Source organism: Pleurodeles waltl, chromosome 8, assembly GCF_031143425.1.
Source record: "Pleurodeles waltl isolate 20211129_DDA chromosome 8, aPleWal1.hap1.20221129, whole genome shotgun sequence".
Taxonomy (NCBI): Eukaryota; Metazoa; Chordata; class Amphibia; order Caudata; family Salamandridae; genus Pleurodeles; species Pleurodeles waltl.
Window position 1 is genome coordinate 387,050,136 of NC_090447.1, and position 27,455 is coordinate 387,077,590.

Below are 27,455 nucleotides of genomic sequence, written 5' to 3' on the forward strand. Positions count from 1 at the left end.
TCTGCATAGCCGTTTCCCATTGACACAAAGTCTTGTGACTTAACATGAGCATTGCATTTCGCCACAGCAATTTCAAGAGGTAACTGATTCGCGTGCAACAAATCCTTAATCTTTTTGCCATTTTTCACTGGAGAACCAGAAGAGGTCATGAAACCCCTTTGTGACCATAGTTGGCCAAAATCATGTACAATTCCAAATCCGTATCTGCTGTCAGTATAGATAGTGACTTTCAGGTTTTCAGCTGCGTGACATGCCCTAGAAGAGCAATTAATTCTGCCACTTGAGCAGAGTACACTCTTTCGAGCCAGGAAGTGTCTAGGATACCAGAGATTGTACACATGGCATATCCAGCTCTCAGTACTCCTACTGAGTCTCCCAAGCATGAACCATCAACAAAGATAATGTAATCATTTTCTTCAAGTTGGGTATCTTTGATATCAGGCCTTGGTTTGGTGCACAGATCTGTTACCTCAAGACAATCATGTTCTACTTCCTCGGCTTCATCAATGTCTGCATTATCAATAGGAAGTAAAGTTGCTGTGTTCAATACAGTACATCTCTTAAGGGACACATTCAGAGACCCCAGTATAATGGTCTCATATTTTGCAAGGCGTGCATTTGTCATGTGCTGCGTCTTGGTTCGGGTTAACAAGATTTCAACTGAATGGGGAACCATTACTGTTAAAGGATGTCCCATCACTATTCCTTCACACTGTGTCAGGCTTTGACCAACTGTTGCAACTGCACGCAAACAACCCAGTAAGGCTGATGCGACTGGGTCCAAAGTAGCTGAAAAATATGCTACTGGGCGGTTTGCACCTCCATGGATCTCTGTCAGGAGAGACAAAGAACAAGCATCACGTTCATGACAAAACAGTACAAAAGGCTTAATGTAATCAGGCATAACTAAAGCTGGTGCCCTGCACATACTTTCCCTCAATTCCATGAATGCCTTCATCTCTTTCTTGGACATGGTTATGGCACCTGGGCCATCCTGAACTTCTTACACTGTCAGTCTTATCAAGGGCTTAGAGATGATCGAGAAATTGGGAATCCACTGATGACAGTAGCCCACCATTCCCAAAAACATCCTAACGTCTCTTTTTGTTGTCTGGGGATTCATCTGCAGTATGGCTGTCACTCTCTCTTTGGATATTTTTCTCGACCCTTTCTCAGTCAGGTGACCTAATTACTTCACCTCCTCTGACAGTATTGCAGCTTCTTTGGGGACACTTTATGTCCGTTCTTTCCCAAATGGTTTAGTAAGGCAATTGTGTCATACCTGCAGTCATCTTTTGTCCTGGACGCAATTAACAAATCATCAATGTACTGCACTAATGTCGAACTGAAAGGCAGTTCCAATGACTCCAAGTCCTTCTTCAGTATTTGATTGAAGATGGAAGGTGACTTAGAAAACCCTTGAGGAATTCTGCACCAACTGTAGACCTTATCCAGGGATTTGAAACTGAAGAGAAATTGGCTATCCTCATGAAGAGGCACCGAAAAGAATGCTTTAGACAAGTCCACAACTGTGAACCACTCTGCATCACACGGAACGTGAAACATGATTACAGCTGGATTTGGCACTATGGGGCAACACTTTACCACAATCTCATTTATTTTCCTCAGGTCTTGAATTACACGGGCTATTCAGCACTTCTTTCAGAACCCCTTGCTTCACAAAGTCTGCAATTATTTACGCTACTTGGATAAGGACATCTTGCGCCATGTGGTACTGCGGTACCTGGGGAAACACAGCATTCGGCTTTACCTCTACTTTAACCGGTTCCACTCCTTTTTATTAGTCCCACTTCCTTTCCTGTCAGATCCCACACTTTCTCTGTCACAGTTCCCTGCAACTCGGCTGGTAAGTAATTCACTGTAAGGATTGGGAATGGGGTTATCAAAGGGTATTCCTCATTTGCGGTCTCCACTTCTAACTCTAGAAACTGACCATCATCCCCTTCATCATCACTGTTCATCTGCACCTCAATCCCTTCATTGGAACAGGTAATTGAACATCTCATTTTGCACAGTAAGCCTCTTCCCAGTAGGGATACGGGACTCGAGTCACAAACTACAAATTTGTGTAATCCCTGGAAGTTGCCAATCTCAACTTGGGCCGGATCTGTAATCGGATTTTCCAAGAACTGATTTGCTACTCCTACCACCCTTATGGTACGCCCCGAAAGTGGTAATTTCGGAACCTCTGCACTTCTAACTGTAGAGCGTGTAGCTCCTGTATCAACTAGGAATGAAACCTTATGACCCATCACCTTCCCCCCTACATAGGGTCCCCTGTGATCTACTTCTAGGGATGCTGCAAGCCTGCATTCCTCACTGTCTGAACAATCATCCGACCATTCATCGTTTATTCCATCCTCACCACGTAATGGGAATTGCTGTACTGTGTTATTTTGACTCATCGCTTGACCTGTGACCTGTTGAGGAAGCATCACATGTTGCTGTCCCATTGGAGCTAATGGTATCTGCATTTGCTGTCGAGGTACCATGGAAATGTGCTGTTGTGCCTTCTGCATCTGTGCTTGTTGGACATGCTGCATTTGCATCGGCTGCATGGGCTGTAACCCCTGCATCTGTACCATGTTATTCTGGAAGTTCTGATTCTGCCCTCTCATTTTTGGACCTCTCACATTCTGAAAGGTACCAACATCATTGCTTTGTTGAACAACACCATCCTGCACCACCATTGGGCATTCCCACTTCCAATGCCCCATGCCCCTGCACGCGTGACATGGTGACACCTTTTTCATCCCCTGCACATCATTTTGAACCACAACCGTATTCAAGTCTGGACCACGGTTCACAAAACCTCCTCGTCCTCGACCTCTTGGCTGTGCCTGAAACACTCCATTCCCCTGCAGTTGCTGCTGTATCACCTTCTGTACTCCATTTCCCTGCATCCCTGCTTGCGCTGCCTTAATCTGCATCACCATCACCTTCTCTTTCAACTCTCTCTCTTGAGCATTCTGCAGTATTTCTTTGAGTTGTGTTTTCATTCCGGTAGACCTCATGTGCTCGAAATCTTTTGGCTCGAAGTCTAATCTGTAGCTTCTTTTCAAATGTTTAGTACTCTCAATGTCTATGTTGTATTTATCTGCCAGGTTTGCCAACCTCTGATGCACCTTACTCACTTCTCTACTTATCTTGGGGCACAGATACCTCAATTCTGCCTCCGTGTATGACTCTAGTCTGTTAACCCCATTGTTCCTTCCACTAGTTCCATGGCTTCTACACCCAGTCTCACAAAATTCGGGTATTCTTCCCTTTCTGACCTCTCTGCGGTCACTGTAGTAGTCTGCGGAGTTTTGAGTTTGTCCAACCACTCGTTCAATTGTTGCGCTGTTAAGCCCTGCAACAAGATATTTCCAGACTGCACCATTGGTGTCTGTGTCGTATTTGTACTCAATACCTGTGGGGTTAGCATTCCCAACCCTGTTTGCCTCATCGTCTCCAAAGGAACCCCAATTGGACTAAAGTCTAACATGGATCTAGGTCCTTCTGCTGCCTGTCCCATTCCTTGGTAAGTTCCTGTGAACCCTCCTCTTATCACCTCTTGGGTCATTACTCCCTGATCACACAACAGGCTTACCTTGCGCATACAGCGGTACTGTTGGACCAACAGTAATTAGAAATGATAGCAGCTGGTGTCTGACCTGGTCCCAAACCCTGTGGAGCATTAACTCCCATAGATTGATTCATCATAGGTGTTGTAGCTACTGACTGCGGTCCTGCAACTGAAGTGTAACTCGGAACCAGCTGTTCCTGCGGTTGATTGCAATTGCGGAGTTGGCTCAATCTGCATTAACTTTGATCTCGTATATATCGGGTCAGGCGGAACCATCAGACTCATATTTGTTTCCAATACTGGGACATCTGGATAAATCCTTTGAATCTGTGGTGGCTGCAACTGTATCTGTGTCTCTGGCACAGTGGGTACACTGACACCATTCTGTATCAAAACTGTATCACTTGTCTTCACTGCACTTTTGATGCCCTTATTTTGTTCCGGGTCTTCAGAACCCCCACTTGTGCTCTGTACATTATCGTTTATGGCATATGGTGGCTGGCGATCATGTAACAACTGATTAAGAAACTCTTCATCGTCTAAATCATCTGCATCTGCCCAAGACCTCTGAGTCTCCTTTGGTTTATCAGAACCCTTGTCTGTCTTACAAGTAGCTTTCTTTCCCTGTGTCTCGTCTTCTTGTGTTATGGTTGGAAACAATTTAAGTCTGTCAACTATTCCCCTTCTCCACATCCTGTTCTCATTATCACTTCTAGCCTCGGCTAAAGTCTTCTCTGCTTTCCTCATTCTCCTCTCAAATTTCTGCTGTCTCTGTCATATGGCCATCAATTCCCAGATTGCTAATGCCTCAAAATGAACTGGTCTCGGAGGCGGTTTTTGCACACTTAACATCATTCGCAAGTTCTCCAAAATTCTGCTATTAAACGTTCCGTACTCCAGAAACGCTAAACATCCCTCCTTTTCTGTCAGTTTGCACCACTGCTTCATCCAAAGTCATGGCGCGACTCCCTTCTCTTCCATTACAATATAAGCTGGAGTACCCTAAGGCGGTGTAGGCTCCCCCACACTTGCTATAATATATACATCTCCCTTCAAAGCACTCTTCAGAGCCTTGAAAAACTAAATTTTTGCGTCTTTTATTTTGTTTAGAATATAATCAGGAAGTGACTTTAATTCCCAGAACACTCTTTACCCACCTTTCTCAAACTCTTGCCTCTCACGGACGGCTGCTAATCCGTGTGCTACCCCTCTCAGCAACTGACCTATCCCAGCGCGGTACCACTGACGTCACACTCACACATACTGCGGCTGACAAAGTCTTACAGCTTGTCCTCCTCACTCAAAACTAATGCAATATTTTGCAAGCACCTTTAACAACAAAAACCCAAATTTGCCGGTTTACTACAGCAAGGGTAACACATTTGCTTCAGAACTTTACAGAGATTTCACTTGAAGCCACGGCCGCTACTCTCTCCTTCTCAGCTCCCGCACTCGCAAGCAGCATTCGACCCGCAAATCCTACTCTCGACTTATCAATGGTTTATTATAGTGCACTTTAGAACTTGCCAAAGCTCCCTCGAAGGTTTCACTCATACAATTTGACTCAAACTCGACTTGTCAACCACACCCGATTGACCTATTAAACCGCATAAATTACAACATAAACCCAAGTGTCTTCTACACTTGTCAATATACTCCAGAGTCTTGGCCCACGACGGGTCCATACATCACCAACAACCACGTGGATAAATTTTTAGTAAAAAGCGCCACACTCACATGAAGTTCGCCGACATCCCTACTCTCATACTGCGGAGTACACCCACTCCTACTAAAACAACATTACCTGACCTAGATTCACACAAACTTCACAAAACACCTGAAATATGCATAAGCTGAGCAAGCGCAAATTCTACACTATACATGCTAAAACCCCGAGAACATACCCAACTCACTTAGGCGAGCTCTGAGATTCCGGGAAAGTCATGGGGAATTTAGAAACGCATCATGCCTCCTATTTGCATTATCTCGAAAAACGCTTTTAAACAATGGTCCCTTGTCCTAGGGCCCCAAAGGGCCTAAACCGTTGCTCTGCTACCAGAACTGTTAACGCGTCCCTTTATGACTAATTTACTCACTTGGGGACTCGTTTTAGGCCAATGAATCTTTTGTCCCTGATTGAAGACACCTTAGGACGAGACAACTAATCAGCATGTCAATCAATATGTCAATAATATCATCAATATTTACCACAATAAGACAATTCAAATTAGTCAAAGACATTAAAAAAACTCAGAAACCACCATGACCTTGCAGTCATGAATAATCACACCAGTTTAGTACAATTATATGAATTTTATTCCCTATTGATTACAATTCTACTAGCAAGTTTTATTAGTCTCAAAACCAAGAAACACATTAGTATAGTCACAATATGGCAACTCTGATAAGATTTCATCAAAGCAAGAATCACGAACATTAGAATGTAACACCGCGCCACCATAGGTTATCCTTAGCAGAGTATCATCATTACGTTATTCAACAAAGCATAGATTCAATCATTTGGCTATTTGCGTCAGTTTAGTGAACCCCTCACCTAACCTCAAATCAGCATTGGCATTTTGGGCTTCATGCAAAACAATTTAGTAACACCAATTTGGAAAACATCTAACTAGAGTCTCTGTCAAAAGAAGCAGTTGGTACCTAGAAAGGAAAAGCAAACAGACAATTACAATTTCACTGTCACATAGTTACCCTCCGTATTAGGTCAGCACTCAGGTTCGGTCTTCGTCCTCAGGACATCAGTTGACTCGCCATCAGGAATTCAGCAATCGGGTAAAAGGGGCACTTCCCTCATAAGGAGGTGAAGTGTAAACAGGCGATATAAGGCAAGGATGGTTTTAAGAACCAAACAGCAAAGTCTCAATGCAGAGTGACAAAGTGTCCAGGTCATAGCAAATTGCATCAGCATCTCCCTAATTCTCTCTCCTATTCTCTCCTGTTCTGATTTACTTCCTTGTGTCAAGGGTTTTTATCCCTCTTTCTGTTGTACAATCCCCTGAAAGCTAATTGGCTGGGGTCAGTACCCCACTATCTCTATCCAATAGTTATTCAATTACTTCATTGAATTTGTCCCCCCATAACTATTCTCACGTAGTTTATTGGTCCTTGTGATTGACGTCTTTAGTGGGTAGAATGTCTGGTATGATTTCATACTCTTGTGGTCTTCTTTGCATTTTTAGTCAGTGGCTCCATTGTCTGTACCGGTACAGGCAACCTTGTAACTGCAAGTAGTTTACACTGTTGCGTTCAGCAAGAATGTTTCACTTAGAAAGTCGAAATTCATGGGACTGAATCTACTACAGTTGCATTCATCTTCTAGTTTGGAGAAAAACAAGAGTTCATGTCCTTCAGCAAGTCAGCACACTGCACGTTAGAAAAAACACATTTAATATGAAAGCCAGGCAGCTAGGCCTCAACTCATGCTAACTAAGGCCTAATCATTTATTAGCAGAACCTTTACATATAACCTATTATTATTAGTGCAAAATCATATCCTAATATGACATTTCAACATTATTAGTCAGTTTCATTAGTCAATGTATATGTTAGCGGCCACTCCCCGTGGGCACATTTCAAGCGCATGTTTTCGCAAAATACATTAATACGTTTTCTATGCAGCATTATTACACGTTAGTTCATAAACATTTCGGGGGTCATTCTGACCCCGGCCGGCAGCGGAAGCCGCCGGCCTGGCTGGAACCTCCAGAATACCGCTGCGCGGTCAAAAGACCGCTGTGGGTATTCTGAGTTTCCCGCTGGGCGGGCGGGCGACTGCCAGAAGGCCGCCCGCCCGCCCAGCGGGAAACACTCTTCCATGAGGATGCCGGCTCCGAATGGAGCCGGCGGAGTGGAAGGGGTGCGACGGGTGCAGTTGCACCCATCGCGATTGTCAGTGTCTGCGTGGCAGACACTGAAAATCTTGGTGGGGCCCTGTTAGGGGGCCCCTGCAGTGCCCATGCCATTGGCATGGGCACTGCAGGGGCCACCAGGGGCCCCACGACACCCCTTACCGCCATCCTGTTTCTGGCGGCCAAAACCGCCAGGAACAGGATGGCGGTAAGGGGGTCGGAATCCCCATGGCGGCGCAGCAAGCTGCGCCGCCGTGGAGGATTCCCCAGGGCAGCGGGAAACCGCCGGTACACCGCCGGTTTCCCGTATCTGACCGCGGCTGTACCGCCGCGGTCAGAATTGCTCTTCATATTAATATAAGCTACGCTCTCCCAGTGGCAAATAATTTTTAGGCCATTTCTGCCGGCAGAAACCTCTAGACACCAGGGATATGTATATATTTTTATTTACTTTATGTTTTATGTATGGGGAGCGAACCCCTTGGCAAGGGTTGCTCCCCTGGGGGGCAAATTGTATTTAGGCCGTTTCTGCCCCCCTTGGGGGTAGATCAGCCTATTTTTGTTAGGCCAATCTGCCCCCAAGGTGTGCAGAAATCACTTGTCACCAGGGATTGGTGCGTGTGTGTGTGTGTTTTGTTTGGGAGGTCTGCCCCTTGGGCAAAGGTTGCTCCCCATGGGGGCAGATCGGCCTACTTTTGGAAGGCCCATCTGCCCCCAAGGGTGGCGGAAAGCCCACCAGAGACCAGGGAAGATTTTTTTCAAAATAGGAGGATAGGGGTATGGCCATACCCCAGCCCCCAAATAAATGGGGCCAAAGTTGTTCTGCCCACCAGTGGGCAGATGGGGCAATTACCCCCAATCCACAACCCGGGAGGCAGAAAGTCTACTAGATGGCATGGAATTAAAACAAAAAACAAAAAATTGTGGGGTGGTGGCTACAAACCAGTATGGGCCTGGTTATTCCGCCACCCCAACTGAAGGGGGTAAAGTCTTTCAGGTCTCCCCCCGCACACTAAAACATTTTATCCCACGGCAAGCAAGAATACATTTGATTATTTGGGGTTTTAGTTTTACATTTGGGCCATGAGAGCTTGGTAACTCTCAAAATCGTCCCACTTGGAATGGAGAGGGCTGCACTTTTTTACTTTGGGACGCTGCCATGTAGAAAAATCCACAAGACCCAGACACATCTGAAAACTTAACATCTGGTGGATTCCAGGGTGGTGTACTTCACATGCACCCCGCACCATTTTCTTACCCACAATGCCCTGCAAACCTCCTACTTTACTGAAAATCACACATTTGTGAATCTGCAGAAACCAACAAAATTCCTGCCACCCAACATTGTCCCATCTATACCGAGAAAAGATTCTGCTACACTTGTCAACCTAAAATTTATTTTTTTCAAACTGCCCTTTTGGACCTGCTTTGGTTCCCCCTCAATTTCAACATGTTTTTGGCTCTTCCCTGTCACAGGCAGGTAGCCCACCTACACACGTGAGGTATCATTTTTACTGGGAGACTGAGGGGAAGGTTGGGTGGTAGGAAATTTGTCCCGGTGCAGTGATGCAGTGATCCCACACAGAAATGTGGGGAATTTTTTTTTTTTTTAGCTACATTTGCGGTTTGCTGAGGATTCTGGGTAAGAAATCATTGGGGGATCCACGCAATTGACACCTCCCTGGACTCCCTCGGGTATCTAGTTTTCAGAAATGTCTGTGTTTGGCAGGTTTCCCTAGATGGCTGCTGAGCCTAGGACCAAAGTTGCCCCACCAAAAACAGGTAGTTTTGTATTTAGTAATTTTGATGTGTCCAGATGGTGTTTTGGGGCATTTCCTATCGCGAGAACTAGGTCTACCCGCACAAGCGAGGTATCATTTTTATCGGGAGATTTGGGGGAACCCTGGGTGGAAGGGAATTTGTGGCTCCTCTCAGATTCCAGAACTTTCTGTCACCGAAATGTGAGGAGAAAGTGTTTTTTAGCCAAATTTCGAGGTTTGCAAAGGATTCTGGGTAACAAAACCTGGTGAAAGCCCCACAAGTCACCCCATCTTGGATTCCCCTAGGTGTCTAGTTTTAAAAAATGCACAGGTTTGGTAGGTTTCCCTAGGTGCCGGCTGAGCTAGAGGCCACAATCTACAGCTAGGCACTTTGCAAAAACACATCAGATTTCAATGTAAAAATGTGATGTGTCCATGTTGCGTTTCCTGTCGTGAGGATCAGGCCTACCCATGCAAGTGAGGTACCATTTTTATCAAGAGACTTGGGGGAATACAGAATAGCAAAACAAGTGTTATTGCGCTTTGTCTTTCTCTTCATTTTTGCCTTCAAAATATAAGACAGTGTGTAAAAAAGACGTGTAATTGAGAAATTCCCTGTAATTCACTTGCTAGTATGGGCACCCTGGAATTCAGAGATGTGCAAATAACCACTGCTTCTCAACACCTTATGGTGTTCACGTTTTGGAAATACAAAGGTTTTCTTGATACCTATTTTCACTCTTTATATTTCAGCAAATGAATTGCTGTATACTCTGTATAGAATGAAAACCCATTGCAAGGTGCAGCTCATTTATTGGCTCTGGTACCTAGTGTTCTTGATGAACCTACAAACCCTGTATATCCCCACAACCAGAAGAGTCCAGCAGACATAATGGTATATTGTTTTAAAAAATGTGACATTGCAGGAAAAAGTTACAGAGTAAAACATTGAGAAAAATTGTTGGTTTTTTACCTCAATTTCAATATTTTTTATTTCAGCTGTTATTTTCTGTAGGAAACCTTTGTAGGATATATACATAAATGAACCCCTTGCAGAATTCAGAATTTTATCTACTTTTTAGAAATGTTTACCTTTCTGGGATCCAGCATTGGTTTAACACCCATTTCTGTCACTAAGTGGAAGGAGGCTGAAAGCACAAAAAATCTTGAAAATGGGGCATGCCCTAGTAAAATGCCAGAATTGTGTTGAAAAATTGGGTTTTCTGATTCAAGTCTGCCTGTTCCTGAAAGCTGGGAAGATGGTGGATTTAGCACCGTAAACCCTTTGTTGTTGCCATTTTCATGGAAAAAAACACGAGCCTTCTTCTGCAGCGCCTTTTTCCTATTTAGAAAAAAAAAACTAAATTGTATTTTGGCTAATTTCGTGGTCTCCTTCAAGGGGGCCAAAAAACTCTGGGTACCTCTAGAATCCCAAGGATGTTGGGAAAAAAGGATGCAAATTTAGTGTGGGGAGCTCATGTGGACAAAAAGTTATGAGGGAAAAGCGCGAACTGCCCCAAATAGCCAAAAAAAGGCTTGGCATCTGATGGGGAAAAGGCGTGGCAGCGAATGGGTTAAGGTACGCCCCATCAGTTTCTCGAAACACAGAAAACATGTTTAAAAAGCAAAAAGACTTGCTGCAAAAGTCTGGAATTGGATCATATAAAGCCACATAGTCTATTTTGAAAGCAAACAGATTACTAAAGTATGCGGTAATGGAATATGTTTGCCCGAGGCTAACTGCAGGGCAATTCAGTGCATGAGGTAATTCCACAAGGGCGCACGCTGTGTAAACCCATATTGTAACATAAGATGCACATATTGTAGTCGAAGATTACACACTTAAAAACGCGTCTCCTTAATTGGAAGACATTTAGCCAGGAGGCACATTACAGCGCGACTGCCTGTGTTCTCCTCACAAAGGAATAAATTGATATCGAGTCTGTAAACCGATCATGTAATAATGACATTGCAAACACATCTGTCTTGTTAAAACGCGCATTCATTGCACCCATAACTACGTCCTATTGTTTCAGTCAATAAAATACGTCATGTGGACAATAAGGCAGGAACATGAATGCTTCGCTGTGACAGATGTTCTTCAGAAGGGGTGCTATTTATCGGTGTTATAGCTTTCATGTTTGTTCTGAAATAGATTTTCGCTTTACTGCCTTGCATGTTCTTCCCAGAGCTGTGTAGATACTAAAACTTGTCACTGATACAAATATCCCCACTAATATCTGAAATAATCGAATACGTCTCAAGAGATAAAGAATAGAGGTCCAATCTGTTGTTCGATAGGACCAGTTTCCTTGTCGATGGCACAGTTGGGTTGGGTAAAATCTGGTTACTTCTGGCAGCATGCTACGGATACAGCTGTGATCAGAGGAAGGAGGCAAATAGCGTGGATATTCTCAGCCCTGGGATTGGCCTCTTGCCAAAAGTTGTGTGATTTTAAAAAGTGGCAATGTCTTGGGAATGCAAATGAGTTGCACCATAATTCGTGTTAGGTCTAAAGCCTGGGCTACTTTAGAGAATTCTAGTTGAACTATTGTTGATCTAATATTAAGGAAGATAAGAAAATTATTAAAATAAGCACAGTTTGGTTCACTATGTTGCTGTGTAGAGAGATATATGTGCCAGCAAACCCTTAACCCCACAGATCGCCCTTATGGACCAGAATGGGAGCAGGGCCAAGCTGGACAGACACAATGAGACATTCATGATAAGGAGGAATTATTTATTGGGACTGACACCATGAAACATTCATGATAAGGATGGATAATCCATTTGGTGTATTTTTTCCGGCCTCATCATGCCTAAAGAATGGTAAGCTTGTCAAATGAAAAATGTGTGTAACAGATGATTTGACCAATTTGATGTTCCCTTTAGATGATATTGTCAGCTCAAGCATGTCATCCATACTTTGGGGCATTTCAACAGGCCAACATCGTACACATTCAAAGACAATATGCATAGATGATAACCTATGAAAGGGCAGAAGGTCTCACAACCAACCACTTGCAAGTTCTTTCAAGACAGAAGTAGCAGGTGAGACATGGTGTGTCCATGTATTAGGCGGAACCAGTACAAGTGTAATGGCTTCAAAAGAGACAACACTCATTCATGTGCACAACTGATCTGTGTTTGACTTAAGTTAAATACAAGATTGCATTTTTGAAGTCTTCTATCTGGATAGGTTAAAATGCATAGTCGGATACAGGGGCTATCCATAAATAGAAATTGATACTACTTTTCTTGAAACCATGACGAGACTGTGTTTTCTTATTTGATAGTAGTATTGTCAGATGACTGTTTATTAATTTTGGAGTCAACAAAGTGAAAAACAGGTTTATACTGCGTCTCACTGTTGCTTCTGTAACACCAGCAAAAAAAATAACAAGGAAAATACATTAAAAAAATAACCCCTGCCTGTGTTCCCTGTGACTGAGGGTGCATTAAACAATCAACTAGATGAGTTGGGTGTGGTTGGGTGTGGTATATACAGCAGCTGCTAAAAAGATGCTATGGGAGGCACACAAGGGTCATTTATCTATTGAAAAAAGCCAATTGCTCTCCATCTAGGATGGCAAAGCACATTCGAGTAACCCTGTCTCAATACCTCCAACCATGGTTTCCATACCCCTTTGAATTTCACATAAGTGCATTGCTGGATAATTGTGCCATTGTCAAGACCCCACAACCAATTATACCATTGGGATATTAGAGGTCTGTCCCTTTTCTTCTGGTTGAAAGCAAGTGATGTCTTTACACCCCCCAGACATTGCAACATCGTCTACCACTCCTGCCTGGTTAGGCTTTCAGAACATCTGGCCTAAGTACGGGTACCATCATTTTGGATTGAAGTGGTAAGGGTTACCCCAGTATACTATTAAAAGCATTTTATTTTCATGCTAGCTGGGTCAGGCTTCTGTGTCTAATAGGACTGAATATAATTTTGAAATGACTTCCCAAGTACCTATTAGTTTGAGAAAGAAGGTTTCAAATGGGGTTAATTCCTTGGTGGTTATGTGCTTGAGTTTAGTATCAGGCAACACATGTCTAATCTGAGCTTATCTCAGTCTCAGTCTCTCCTGATCATCCAGATCGAATTCTGTCATATAATATAATTATGACTTGATTTGGTATCTATGGTAGATATCAGAAATCAGTCACTCCCCTGCCATTTCTAAAAGGGAATTTCATGCAGTGCAGAAGATATTTCAGGACTCTAAGGAATGCTCAGTTAAAATTACAATGTTTGTTTTTGTCAAGCAACAGCATGTCCTATAGAGGCCTGCTCACAAACGTGTGATCCATGTGCACCCATAGCTTATCCTCATTATACCTGATCCACTATACTGCTTGTGTTAGATAGATTGATACATGCTCAATTCCGAGAAATCTAAAGATCTTAATCCTACCTTATTCCTCACATATTCTCATATGTTGTACCATTGGGTACCATTCGTCATCATGTTTAAGTGCCCTCAGACATTCACTAATCCTGATTCTAATATAGATCCTGACATATATACGGTCACACTTGCATAGTAAAGAATAAACTACAAAAGATGTGTTACAGTTAATGGTAGATTCAATTTTGAAAACACGGACACCAGCATTCCCAAACTCCTTCAGGGCATGCCCACCTGCAGACTCTGCATTGACGACACTTAAAACAAACCCTCCTATGTTCGGACAACCAATGATCCTGTGACTGATAGTTCAGATAGCTGGGGTTGAGGATGCTCCTTAGGGATCTAGTCCTCTGATATGTAATTTCTGGTCTATTTGAAATGAACCCTTTAAGGGTTACTTATTGAGACAAAATTCTCCAAGGCTACCCATCACCCTTCTCAGAGCAGCAGAGGCCGCCGTATAATCAGTCACCATCCTCACTTTACTTTTCTTGTTAATTAATTTCAGATTAAAATTGGTGTATGCATTTATATGTTCCAGATAATGGAACATTTGCAGAACTGAATTGTGTTTGGTTTTCATACTCACAATAATTGGTGATGGAGTGATCATATTCCTGAGAAGATTGTTTTAATGATATTTTCAGCCCTGACGAAGTCTATGGGATATTTCCCAGGACAAAACACCTGTTGGCTGATCTGAGGCTGATTTGAAACCAATTAAAATTGACTGAACTGCACTGAAGGACTAGAGTTTCAATTTGTGATGGGCTGAATTGAATCGAGCCAATTGGAGTTTGGATCTGGAGCTTAAGTGTCATCTGATGAATGAACATTACTTCATATATGGAATATCCACAACATAAGTGAATAATGTCTTGGAATTGCTTATAGGTGTGTGCCTTAAATCCAGGTTATCGAGTTGGGCTGGCTGGGGACTCCTGACTTCAATGGCTGCCCGGTGACACCTGATCTCCTGAACTGTAATTTATATAACTGGTTGCTGATGCGAGACTCACTGCTGAGCTGTGGGGAAATTCTATTGCTTATTATCCTACTGTTGCCTAGGGAAGGTGCCTGATATGGGGAGCTATTCACCTGATGTGGAGGGTATCCCAGGTCCATTAACTGACAGGAAGCAGCAGAGAGCTACATAACCACCATGACGGTTTAAGTGCCTCTGGCCTTACTACTCTGGTGGGATGATGGGCTAGCAGCAAGATGCACACATGAAGGTTGAGGCCTTGGCCTTGGTGGGAGTTACGGGGTTGTGCATTCTGGTTGTTGGCTCTGTAACGGTGAGCCTGGATTGTTTGGACACACTGTCTTTTGGGAGAGAAGTGGGTTTTGAAATATGTGTTCTTTTTTGTGGTATGGTTGTTACAGTTGCACTACGAAATGCAGGAGGAAGCTGCTGGAAGTAAGACTGGAGTGAATGGGGAGAATATGGGGGTGGCAGGAGAGTGAGGGTGTGCTTGGTGTGGGATAGGTCAGACCTGAAAATTCTTTACTTAGAAAGTTTGGGGACTCTGACAGCATGTTAAAACAAGGAGTGTAGGGAGATCTGGGATATCAGTGGCCTCTCTTCAAGAAAGCATACTTGGGGGATTGGCCAACTGTGTAAGCGATGGAGAGGACTGTTACTTGCAAAATCGACCTGCAGTTATGCATGGGAGCCATTGATTTGAGTGGCACCCCAGATCCCATTCTTGGCCACAAGGGTTGTAATAGATGCAAGGCATAGATATGGTATTTTCTCAGATATGTTGGACACTAAAGAGGTCTGCCTAATAAATATTTATGCCTCCAACATAGACAATTCAAATTTTGATGGAGTGCTAAATAAGGGTGCCAAGAGTGTAGGGGTAGAGGTAATAGTTGCCGATGACCTGAAATGTGTTCTTGATGGTTGGATGGAAAGGTGCCTCCCAGGGTGGATACGAAGCCTGCAATGGCAAAGACGATGCAGGAGGTGATACATGGATCTGGATTGCGGGATGTGTGGCAAGAGCGCAACCCACACCTACTTCTATTTTTCTCCTGCAACCATGACACACAGTCGCATTAATTATGGCTGAGTATTCTTGTTCGAGATACTACTCATATCTCCTATCTGGCCTGCTATGTCTCTGACTACTTTCTTCCATTGTTTTCTTACCAAACAAGCAGGAAGGTTCCTAGAGTACCCCTTTGGCTGATGAGAGCAGAGAACTACTGTATCCAAGGTACTGGATCACTACTTTGAGGAAAACTAGAAGAGCACTGCATTGAGGGCCACAGAGTGGGATGCCATGAAGGTGGTCCTATGGTTGGGATGTATGAAAATGACATACGGGGTCAAGATGCAGCTGAGACGTACGTTTGATGGGCATGAGAAACAACTGGCAGCCCTGGAGGGGGTTTGGCTACTGAACCACAGAAGTTAGAGGAATGGAAAGACTTAAAGAGGGAATTACTGGAGAGTTAGGACAGGCTGGATAAGTTTGTGAATACCTCTTATTGCCAGCACCTCTACGCAGATGGAGACAGGATGGGTGGAATGCTGGCTAGGCTTCTGGGCTTCTCTGTAATGAAACCCAAAAGATGCCAGTGGTAGCGATCTGCGCTAGGCAGGGCAGGGAGGTGCGCTTGCAACAAAATATTACATATATTTTTGGTTAGCACCTGCGGGGGGTCTCTGCCATGCTAGATACTGACTCTTGGGGGGACAGAGAAGAGTACTTGCTTGAACTCAAATTTACTGCTTGTCTGTGGAAGATAGAGAACAATGGAATGCACCCCTTAACAAGCAAGAGATAATAGTGGCTATCTGCACATTGCAAACATTGAAGGCTCCAGGAGGGGATGGCATACCAGCCAAGCTGTATAAAAGTAGGTAAACTCCTTTGTGGATGACCTACTGGTGGTTTACTGGGAGGTGTTTTAGAGTGGGTCACTGCTTGATTCTATGAAAGAAGCTCTCATAGTGGTGATACCTAAACCTTACAAAGATGTGAATCAGGTCTCCTATCACCCTCTCTTGTTGCTGAATGTAGATGTAAAAATACCCAACAAAATCTTGGCAAACTGCTTGCTGAGCTATTTGCCTGCATCCCTGGCAGTAATGCTCCTTGTAACCTGCAGCGGCTGTCCCGGATTTTGCACGCACCAGAGCTGGGGGATTACCCACATACACTGGTGCCACTCGACATAGAGCAGGCATTTGATTCCCTGTCATGGAACTTTTTATGGCAGGTACTAATGAAGGTGAGAGTGGAGGAGGCATTCATTGCAGCTGCTATACCAGAACCCACTGGTGAGGGTTTGTGTTGGCAGAACAGTATTGAGTCATTTTTCCCTCCATAGTAGGGCAAGGCAGTGTTGCCCACTATCACCCCTGCTATTTGAACTGGCGATGGAGTCACTGGCCTGCAAACTATGATCAGTATTTCACGGGTGGGGAATACAGGTCAGGGTGACAACCTACATAGTCTCCCTATTTATGGATGACACATTAGTATACCTAAGGCAACCAGAGAACTCAGTCCCCTTTAAGTTGACGGTTTTGGCAGAATTCAAAGAGGTCCTAGGAATACAGGTTAATTGGCATAAGTCCAGGCTGTTCCCCTAGGGTACCTTGGAGGCGACTCCACTGCAACATCTCCAGGCACTTGGGCTTCCGTGGCAGGCCACTAGTATCAGATACCTCAGGATACGAATAGCAAGGAAAGCAGTGATATTGGAAGCCCTGAATATTGGCAGAGTTCTAGAAGGCCTCCAAACGTTGATTCCATTTTGGAATACCCTTGGTTTGTCATTAATGAGCAAGGTGGCACTTGTCAAAATGGTAGTACTCCCATGCTGTCTCTCTATCTTCCAGGGACCATTTTTTCCTGTCCATAGTAAATAATTTGTAGAACTTGACAAGCTCATTGTTGAACTGTTATGGGCATCCAGATGGAAGCGGGTCAGCCTTGCCACCTTGAAGCAAATCTGGAGCTGCTGGAGGTTAGAGCTTCCCAGCTTAGAGCTTTACTATCTCACGTCACAGCTCCAGCATGCAGTGCACTGGCTGGACAAGAGGAAAAAATGGGAGAAGAGACTGCTAAGAGGCACCTGTGGCACGATGACTCCACCTGAACTACTGGTGATGGGGACATGGGTTCCTGCTTCAGTTCCCATTTGCTGAGGCACGTGTGTGGGCTTTAGGAGGGGGCAGGAAATAAGTTGAGACCCCTATGCACCCGGTTCACTTATGTGGTCCCTGCACTCATTCACACGGATAGTAGTTTAACAAAAAAGAGGCGGCCCTTGTCACCCATGGACCCAGGTAAGTACGTAAATGAGAAAACAAATGGTCAATGCATGGGAAGTTTAAGCCTCGACTTCCATGGCAATAGTACCACCTCCCAAAAGGTGAGGCTTTGTTGATTGACTTTATTTACATAATTTTCAATAAAAAGTCAATAAAAACCAGGTGCTCCCACCAGGTGACAGCACAGTGAGAGTGAATAAGTGAACTTAAAGAGCACCAGTATTATTAACAAATATATACATCAACATGTGGCTGTCAATTAATTTGTGATTTCTTGTACGGCACCCATATCTTGAGTGCCACAAATTCTCAACTAAGAATTTGCAAACAGTCCACGTTAACTTTCTTGATGTTTCGACCCCAACAGTAAATACATTTCCAACGGACCATCATCAGGACTAACAGCATGTGTAGGAAGCATCTAAAAGAAATAAACATGAGTCAATACCATATAAGATAGTACCACTCAGTTTTAGCAAGGACCAAACTATGCATAAATGAATTACACAGTGGTGCAAAGGTCAAATGAGGGCAGTTTTTTCATTTTACGAAAATGGCAGCCACAGCTCGGAGTATATGGCCCACATTTCCCAAAACTCCTGTGGAATTCCGTACAGTGGTGATCTTATGCAGTATGGCTGGGCCCAGAAACTGATAACCCATATCTACAGGGTGCTCAGAGATGATACTCCATTAGGCGCACTGCCAGTGCAGAACAGAGTATACATGTGTTGGGGCAGATGATCCCGTCTAATGCAAGATTCAGATGAATCCACTATAATGCTATACATCAGGTATACCTAATGCCAGTGACACTGCATATGACTTACCCAGAAAGGGCATCTGACTGCCCCTGCTGCTTGGCAAACGGAGCAGACATCCTGCACTTGTGCACATGCTGTGGTGGTGCCCCATGCTTGATATGTCCTGGCAAAAGACAGATTAAGTACTTCTACAGAATGGGGGGTCCCCAGGGATCCCAGATAATGCTTGCTGGGGCAGATACCATTACGTAAAAAAATTGTAGATGGTTCCTGCTATTGGGACTGATCCATGCTAAGCGAAGTATGGCTGTTCACTGGTGTGCTCTACCCTCCCAGTGGCGCATGAATGGCTGAGAGATATGGCAGAGTAGACAGTGGTCAAAGAGAGCAGGATGCAAAAATGTAGGAGTGATTATAAACTAGAGAATGATTTTTGTGCATGGGTGGTAATCCTTGCGAACCAACTGGATCCGCCTGATGCCAGACCACCCTAGGTTAGCATGTGGCATAAGAGGGGTGAGAATGAGCCAAGGCTGCAGAACTTTAAGGAGAAGGACAAGGTTACAATACCTCGAGATAAGGGGCACCATGGAAGAGTCCCAAGAGTGAAATTAGAGTTAGGATATCACACTGGACATGTAAGCACAGTCGTTGCCCATTGTTATAAATGAGGTCTTTGGTTGGCAGTCAGGTTACCCCCCTGTCCAAGCAAGGACCCTCACTCTAGGCAGGGTAAAGGAGAATCACACTCATTTAACCCCCGCTCACCCCCTTGGTAGCTTGGCATGAGGAGGTAGGCTTATCTTCAGAGACAATGTGTAAAGTATTTGTACCCACACACACAGTAATACAGTAAGAACACTAATAAATAACTCAACATCAGGTTAGGGAAATAGCCAATATTTATATGAACAAAACAAGACCAACATGAAAAAGATCCAACATACACAAGTCAAGTTATTAATTTTTAAAGATTGAACCCAAAAATAGCACCTAGAAACACAAATGCTTTGATGAAGTGATAACACGGCGTTGTCACGACATTGCTCCCAACAATCTGAGGCCAATGGAGTGGGTTACGGAGTCACGCAGACCCCCAGGTACAACACCTTAGTTAAATGTGAAAACAAGCCGATGCACGGAGTCAGGGATCGTGGCGTCGCTGGATCTGAGGCAATGTCGGTTCCAGTGCTGCGGGGAAAAGGAGCAGATGCATCACAATGAGGTGTCGGGTCCTTGCTTCAGTTCAGTGGAGGTGAGGCGACATTGGTGCGAAGTGTGAGATCCGCACACTTTGGGTGGAGTTGATATCCGGTGGTCAAGATGTGGTGCAGTGACTTCAACAGAGTTGCAGACTTCGGTGGGGCTGCAGCGGTGTCAGGCCTACGAGGGTCATCACACTACAGCGAGGACCATGGCTCCTGTTGCAGGCGGCATCACAGGATTCATCAACGGCGTGGGTCCGAAGTTGGTTTTCTTGGATTTTCACCAGCTTCTCCTTTCATGTGCCCAGGGACTGGATTAGGCACCACATGGCAGGGCAGGAGTCTCATCAGATTCTAGGTGCTGGCAGAAGAAGTATTTGATGGCCCTGAGACTTCAGAACAGGGGGCAACCTCAGTCCAAGCCCTTGGAAATTCTTCTCAAGCAGTATTATACCAGAAAGTCCAGTCTTTGTCCCCTTTCGCAGACAGAAGCAGCAACTGCAGGATAGCCCAACAAAGCACAGTCACAGGCAGGGGAGTACTTCTGCTCAGCTCTCCAGCTCTTCTCCTTGGCAGAGGTTCCTCTTGAATCCAGAAGTGAGCTGATTTTCAGTGGCTTGGGGTCACTACTTATACCACTTTCTGCCATTGAAGTACCAAACTTCAAAGGAAAGTCGCTCTTGTTTGTAAGATCCTGCCTTGCCCAGGTCAGGCCCCAGACACACACAGAGGGGTTTGAAACTGCATTGTGTGAGGGCAGGCACAGGCCTGTCAGGTGTGAGTGACCACTCCTTCCCTCCCTCCCAGCACAGATGACTCATCAGGATATGCAGGCTACACCCAGCTCCCTATGTGTCACTACCTAGAGAAGAAGTGCAAACAGCCTAACTGTCAAACTGACCCACACAGGGAACTCACAAACAGGCAGTCATAGATTGGTTTAAGCAAAAAAAGGCTAATTTCTAAAAGTGGCATTTTCAAACGCAAACTTTACTAAAAGATGTATTTTTAAATTGTGAGCTCAGAGACCCTAAGTCCATATTTCTATCTGCTCCTAAAGGAAATCTACACTTTAACAACATTTAAAGGCAGCCCCATGCTAACCTATGAGAGAGATAGGTCTTGCAACAGTGAAAACCGAATTTGCAGTATTTCACTGTCAGGAGATGTAAAACACATAGGTACCTGTCTCACCTTTAATATACACTGTACCTTGCCCAGGGGGCTATCTAGGGCCTATCTTAGGGGTGCCTTACATGTATGAAAAGGGAAGTTTTTTAGGCCTGGCAAATAGGTACGAATTGGCAGTTTTAAAACTGCACACACAGATACTGCAGTGGCAGGTCTGAGCCCTGTTTACAGGGCTACTAATGTGGATGGCACAACCAGTGCTGCAGGCCCACTAGCAGCATTTGATTTACAGGCCCTGAGCACCTCTAGTGCACTGTACTAGGGACTTACTGGTAAATCAAATATGTCAATCATGGAAAGTCAATGACACATACATTTTACATAGACACTTTTGCACTTCATCACTGGATAGCAGTGGTAAGGTTCCCAGCGTATCAACAACTGCAAAAACAGTGTCCAGCACACATCAACAAACTGGGAAACAGAGGCAAAAAGTTAGGAGAGACCACGCCAAGGATGCCGAGTCTAAAACCCATCATGTTGTATTAGATGCTTCTCCAGCATCGATTGCGGTAGAGCAGTAAAGTGGGGGGATTTAATTGTTTTTTCTTAACATACTTATTTGGCTTTTCTGCTTTGTTACTTGCTCTGGATGTTCACTTTGTGGTAACTGTGATCTGTAATAATTTATGCCTAAAGACAGTAAAAATCAATACCAAAAAATAACTATTCCTGAACTTACATATTTAAAATAAATTAAATAATTAACAACTAATAATAATAATAATAAATAATAATAATAATAAGAAGAAGAATAAAATAAAATAATTATTTTCCAAATAATAAATAATAGTTAACTAATTACTACTTGGTGTACTATACCTAGCATTATGCAACTAAAATATAAGTAGAATAAATGAGTATTCAATAAAATAAAGAATTAATTGGGAATTAGTAATTAATTGTTAATACATTATTACTTAAATAACTTCCACATACCACTACTAAGACGTATATAACAAACATAAAACAAACTTAAATCGGTATCACATAATTATATAATAAATATCAAACACATAAATAAATACAATTTAATAAATAATTCTTAATCAATTATTATCTAATTTACTTCCCACCCTATTCCCTTACGAACCCAACAAACCACAACACTATAAACTACTATCAAATATTAACAACAAATTAAAAATCACTTAAAATTACAAGATTTATTTTAAAACCAGTTAATAACATTTATATATACAATAGTTTAAAAGCAGTTATTAGCATTTATATATACACAACAGTAGCACATAAAAATAATATATTGATATTTTTGACCACTATATTGATGAAAATGATGTTAAAAAATTAAATCATTTACAACGATATTACACACCTCAAAAAACGATATTCTTATCAGTGATAATTGTGCATCACAGTATTTGAGTGTCACAATAGTTAATTACTGATATTTCTGTCTCCTGATATGTTTAAATCAATATTTTACACAACCACGTAAGGTCATAACATATTTGCAGCATCATAGGGACTGGAGCATGATAAGACACCGTGATTGAACATTGATCTACCCAGTGACATTGAGAAGTAGCAATTTGCTCATTAATATAAAATCTATCCATCAGCATGTGTGGTGTATGTGTGAGTAAAATGTGTATTTATGATCTATGTATGTAGCTCCCTCCCTGCATCTCTGAGTTCTATAACAGACATCTGCAGTTTATGTTATTTCTAAAAGGTCATTAAATACACAAAAGGTCCCCACCTGCATATACACCCTGGGTTAACTTACGCTCTGGGAGTCACTTGCAAGATTGAAATCCATGGTGAAAATAATTTCTCCTTTTGCGGACCTCCAATGAGTCTCAAAGTACCTCCTCATGAATCTGAGCAACATTTGGAAAGTAAACCAAAGCAAGTGTTATAGGTTGCCCCAAAGAGAGCCAATCAACACCAACTATCTGCCTACCCTGTTAGTTTTTATGTCTGTGACTACGAACGGGAGGTCTCTTCCAGAAAAAAATGCCCCATCATTCTGTTTGGTTCTAGTGGAAGAATAATAGGCCAATATATACGAGCTGTGTTTCATCTCTGCCCTCAAAGTAGAGCCCAGAACCAATTGTTTTAGTTACTGTAGGTTCTGGATTAAAGGGTTACATCACGCACCCTCTGACCGTACTCCAACCTCAATCAGCTTCTGTCTAGCACCCCACAAGTGGGTTCAACACCCCTGTGTCATCTTCATGCTTTAGTTTTTGGTAGTTATAGTCCCCTGTTCCCAAATACGTCAGTATGCTATGCCCAATAGGTGCCTCGTTTTAAAAAAAACAGTGGGTGTTTGTGTCAAGAGATGACCTGTTATCCAGGATTCACTGTATCTTTCTTTACAGCCATGAGACGTCCTCATCTCCAGAGTATTCATGTCATGAATGGCTTATACCCTTATATTTCATAGTTTGTTGTCAGCTTTCTAGTTTCTTGGCTTGCACCAGTTCTGTCCAGTATTTGCAACTGCAATAGGTTGGTTCCCTGAGTCAAGCAATCCTCTTTGGATTGACTATCTAGCAGATCCATCTTCAGAGGTTTTGTCACTTATAACCTTTCTCTGAGGTGATGTTGCTCCCCCTGTAAATTTCAAATACAAATACAAAAGCATTTCTAAAACACGCGGCTACCTCCGAAAAGGTGTCCCAGCACTAACAGCATCAAGATGTAAGAGCAGTAGAACAGCAACTGTATGGGAGCAACTACTGAGCAAATTATGGGTCTTTAAAAGTTTTCTGAAAAACAAATTCAAAAGGTGCCAGTTCCTAACTAGTATGTCATCAGTCATTAATGTTCTCTTACTTGAGCTCCTCCATTCTGAGCCTGAAGTTAATCTTTTTTTTTAAGAATCGCTTTTGACACATGATAGGCCTCACTTCTTCCCCTCCACATCATACCATCACTAATCCTTTTGGAGGTCCTCCACCTCGAAGCTTTCTTCAATGTTCAGCTAGGTATTGCTTATCTATGTGAAGCAGGCCTTCCAGCATTTCGGTTGTTGGACCGAGGGGTAATGCACGATATTGGACACCTCAGACCCCTGAATTCGTCATGTCAGCCTCTGCTTTCAGGCCTTCTTGATGCTGCATTGTCTTATTTACAAGCTCATTTTGGTAACAAAAGGCCCTTCCACCACCCCAGGCTCTATTACTCTTGAGTGACAGCAGCTGTTGTCGTGCAAGACATCTCTGCTTGACCCATATCTGCCTCAGATCTGTGCAGGGGAGTTATGAGATCAAAGGATTTTGGTTCCACCAAATTAGACACTGGACGTTGCAGCACCCCATTGGGCCTTTGATTCCTCGTCAGCTCACTGAACTCAAGATTAGTTCTGTTCGAAGTATAGTGATAGACTGCATGTTTCGGATCTTTACAGAATATTAGTAACCCACCAAAGCCTGTGTGATTCCGAGGTGCTGGAAAGGAGACCTTGGCTGAGCATTTTTGGGCAAAGAATGGAATGGAACAATATGTTTGTCTAACAGCATGTTACTACTGCCAGGAGCACTGTAAGGAGGGAAATAATGGCTAAAACGATAGTTCATTGATACAACCCATCACAATTTCCTAGGTAGGATGACCTAAAACTGGACTTCTCTTGAGCAAGGTGTGGGGAAATAGAGATGCAGGATACACATCCTCTGGGAAGCCCTAAGGTTTATTCCTTTTGGAATAATGTAGTGGATTCTATTGATTTCATGCTAAGAACCACCTGATTTCCAATCTATATGCTTTTAGGACCATCTAACAAACAGGCGTGGCATCCACTTAGGGGTAAACAGCTGTTGATGGGATTTTGCACAGCAATCAAATGATACCAGCATTATGGGCTAAGGCGAACGTAGTCATTGAAACAGAATGGCAACATAGTCTATTGGAGTTGCTTGGCAAGGAAAACATTATGGAGTCACGGCAGGAGAAGATTGTCTTCTTTGAATCGGATTCATTGCTATTTTTTCAGCACGTATCTTCAGAAATTAAAGAGTATTGTGTCGAAATATCTGCGGGACCTGAGATTAGAACCAGCAGAAAAGACACAACCCTTTATTAACGACAGCTGCGAAGCCAAAGTCGAGTGGGGAAGAGTGATAACGAGTCCAGGGACTCACAAACATACTCGATGGGATTGAGGTGGAGGGAGATATTTGACGCCTGTGACGCTTTCCTAGAGTATTTTGGTGACAGGAAGCTTTGAGTTAATCAGTAACCAACTACTGCTAATTGCTGTGTTGAAAATGTTTAATCTCAATAAAAAAGATGTAAACCTAAAATTGTGCGGATGAGCACTAAAATATGTCTCTTAGGACACATTATTGTGGGATATTACGGGATGATTTTATTATTCTTTTTCTTTTTTGGCAATGATCCTCTAAGATCCGGAGACTTTGAGTTGCTTCAAAGAGAACATTTGCACCCACAATTATCTACAATGGATAAGCCACCCTCAAAACCTATTTTGAGATGTGATAATACAATTTAATAATAATGAGTGTTTCTTAATAAGCACCCGTACTCTTTTTTTGTGTTTGAAATAACATTTCTGAATATCAACTAACTGTGACCTACTGCTTACACCTGCTCTGAATTCAAATGGTTAACACATACCCTTGCTTTTCCAGTACATAATGAGAGCCTGACTTTTATGACCTGTATTGTGCTGCCGAAAACAGACTTAATTCATCCCTGTGGACATTCCTGTTTCCCTCACTGGCAGATTTCAAGATGTGCTTCTGTAGCACTTTTTAATAACCTTTAGCACTGTGGGGATCAGGCGCCCCTTTCGGCCTCAGCACTTTATTGCCATGTGATTGTACGCTGGAAGGTAGAGACCCTTTTATGGACGCTTGGGCTGATTGACCCGTGGTGAAGCAAGAAAGATCCCTTGGAGCCTTGTGTAAGCTCTCGTAATTTTTTTTTGCTCAGTTCTTCGATAGCTTCCTGTTCCATTAGCTCTTTGCCATCTGTCACCCTTGCGACAGTCACTGGGGAAAGAACAGTTTGCTGAATTTATTTCCGACAGTACTAACAATTTCAAATCCACATTATATGTCTCAGCTGCTGTAATTCAAAATACTTTTTTGATAAATGTTTTCGGATTCTTTTAAACGGAATGGTGGGATTTTTGGTAGAAGAGTAGTGCTTGCAATAGAGGTGAAATAACGCATGCTATTTTGAGCAACAAATAACATACATTTACATGCTGATGCTGGTCTTCAGAGTGTAAGTGCATTGTGGGAAGGCTACTCACTGAGGGTTAGGTATTGGGTTAGTTCACTGAACCATAAATGGAGAATGTCAGTGGAGTAACGATACCTGCACTTTAACTGTGTTTTTTTTTCAGTGAGGTTCAGCGCATTGTTAAACGTACATTATTTTGTTTTAAGAAAACCTAACTATAATTATATTGTTTTCAGTGAATTTCTGACTTTGTGATGATATTAAACATAGGCCATTTTCGCGTTTCAACCTTAGTTTATGAGTAGCCTTATAATGTACACAAATTAGCTATGAGTGTTAGGGAATAATAGTCTCTGTGCAATGCTTGTAATAAGACAGCTTACATCTCACAACACTTGGCTATTAGACATGCGCAGCATGACTGCACGCACACCATGATTTATTTTAAAACGCTGAAATCTAAATATACCGAAGATTTGGTATGCAAACTGTTTCCAAACCTGTACCAAGGGTCGAAGCTCACTGTACACTTCCTTTACCGGTGCACTGCAGTGGTAGATGGCAGAGCTTTGCAGGCCAGGCTTTGAAATTCAACATCAGCAGAAATATTTTGGCTGTGCACAGTGCAAGGTTGGGCGCAGGGCCTGACATCTGGCAGACATCAAACCACACAGAGCATGGAATTGTGAGTGTATGCAGTGAGGGTGGAACACAGAGCCTAAAACTCATAGATTGCAGGGGTCTGTATACTTTTGGGAATGACTGGTAGATATTGTTGTGGCTGTTATTGAGATGGGCATCCATTGCCAGTAAAGTAACCAATATATTCTTCTACCCAGAACAAATCACTTTAATGCGCCCAATTCAGTATGTGGAGAAGTACTGCAACTTGGGATCCTCTTCCTCCTGTGCCTGTTGTTCTTCCGGGGGCACAGATTCTCCTTCTTAAAGCTGCCTCAGCAACTGCTCACTTGACTACTCATTTGTGTGCACGTCAAAGCGACTTTTGTTGCAACGTGTCTCAACTGAGTACATGCCAGAATGCTCTCACTGTGATAGTCAGTTCCCCAAGGTACAAGTCATCAGGAGTCATTCAATTTTTTGCACTGCAGGGTGTGTGAATAACTGTCACACCAATGACTCCTTCACTGGATTTGTTCCAGCACGCGATCTAGAGGTGG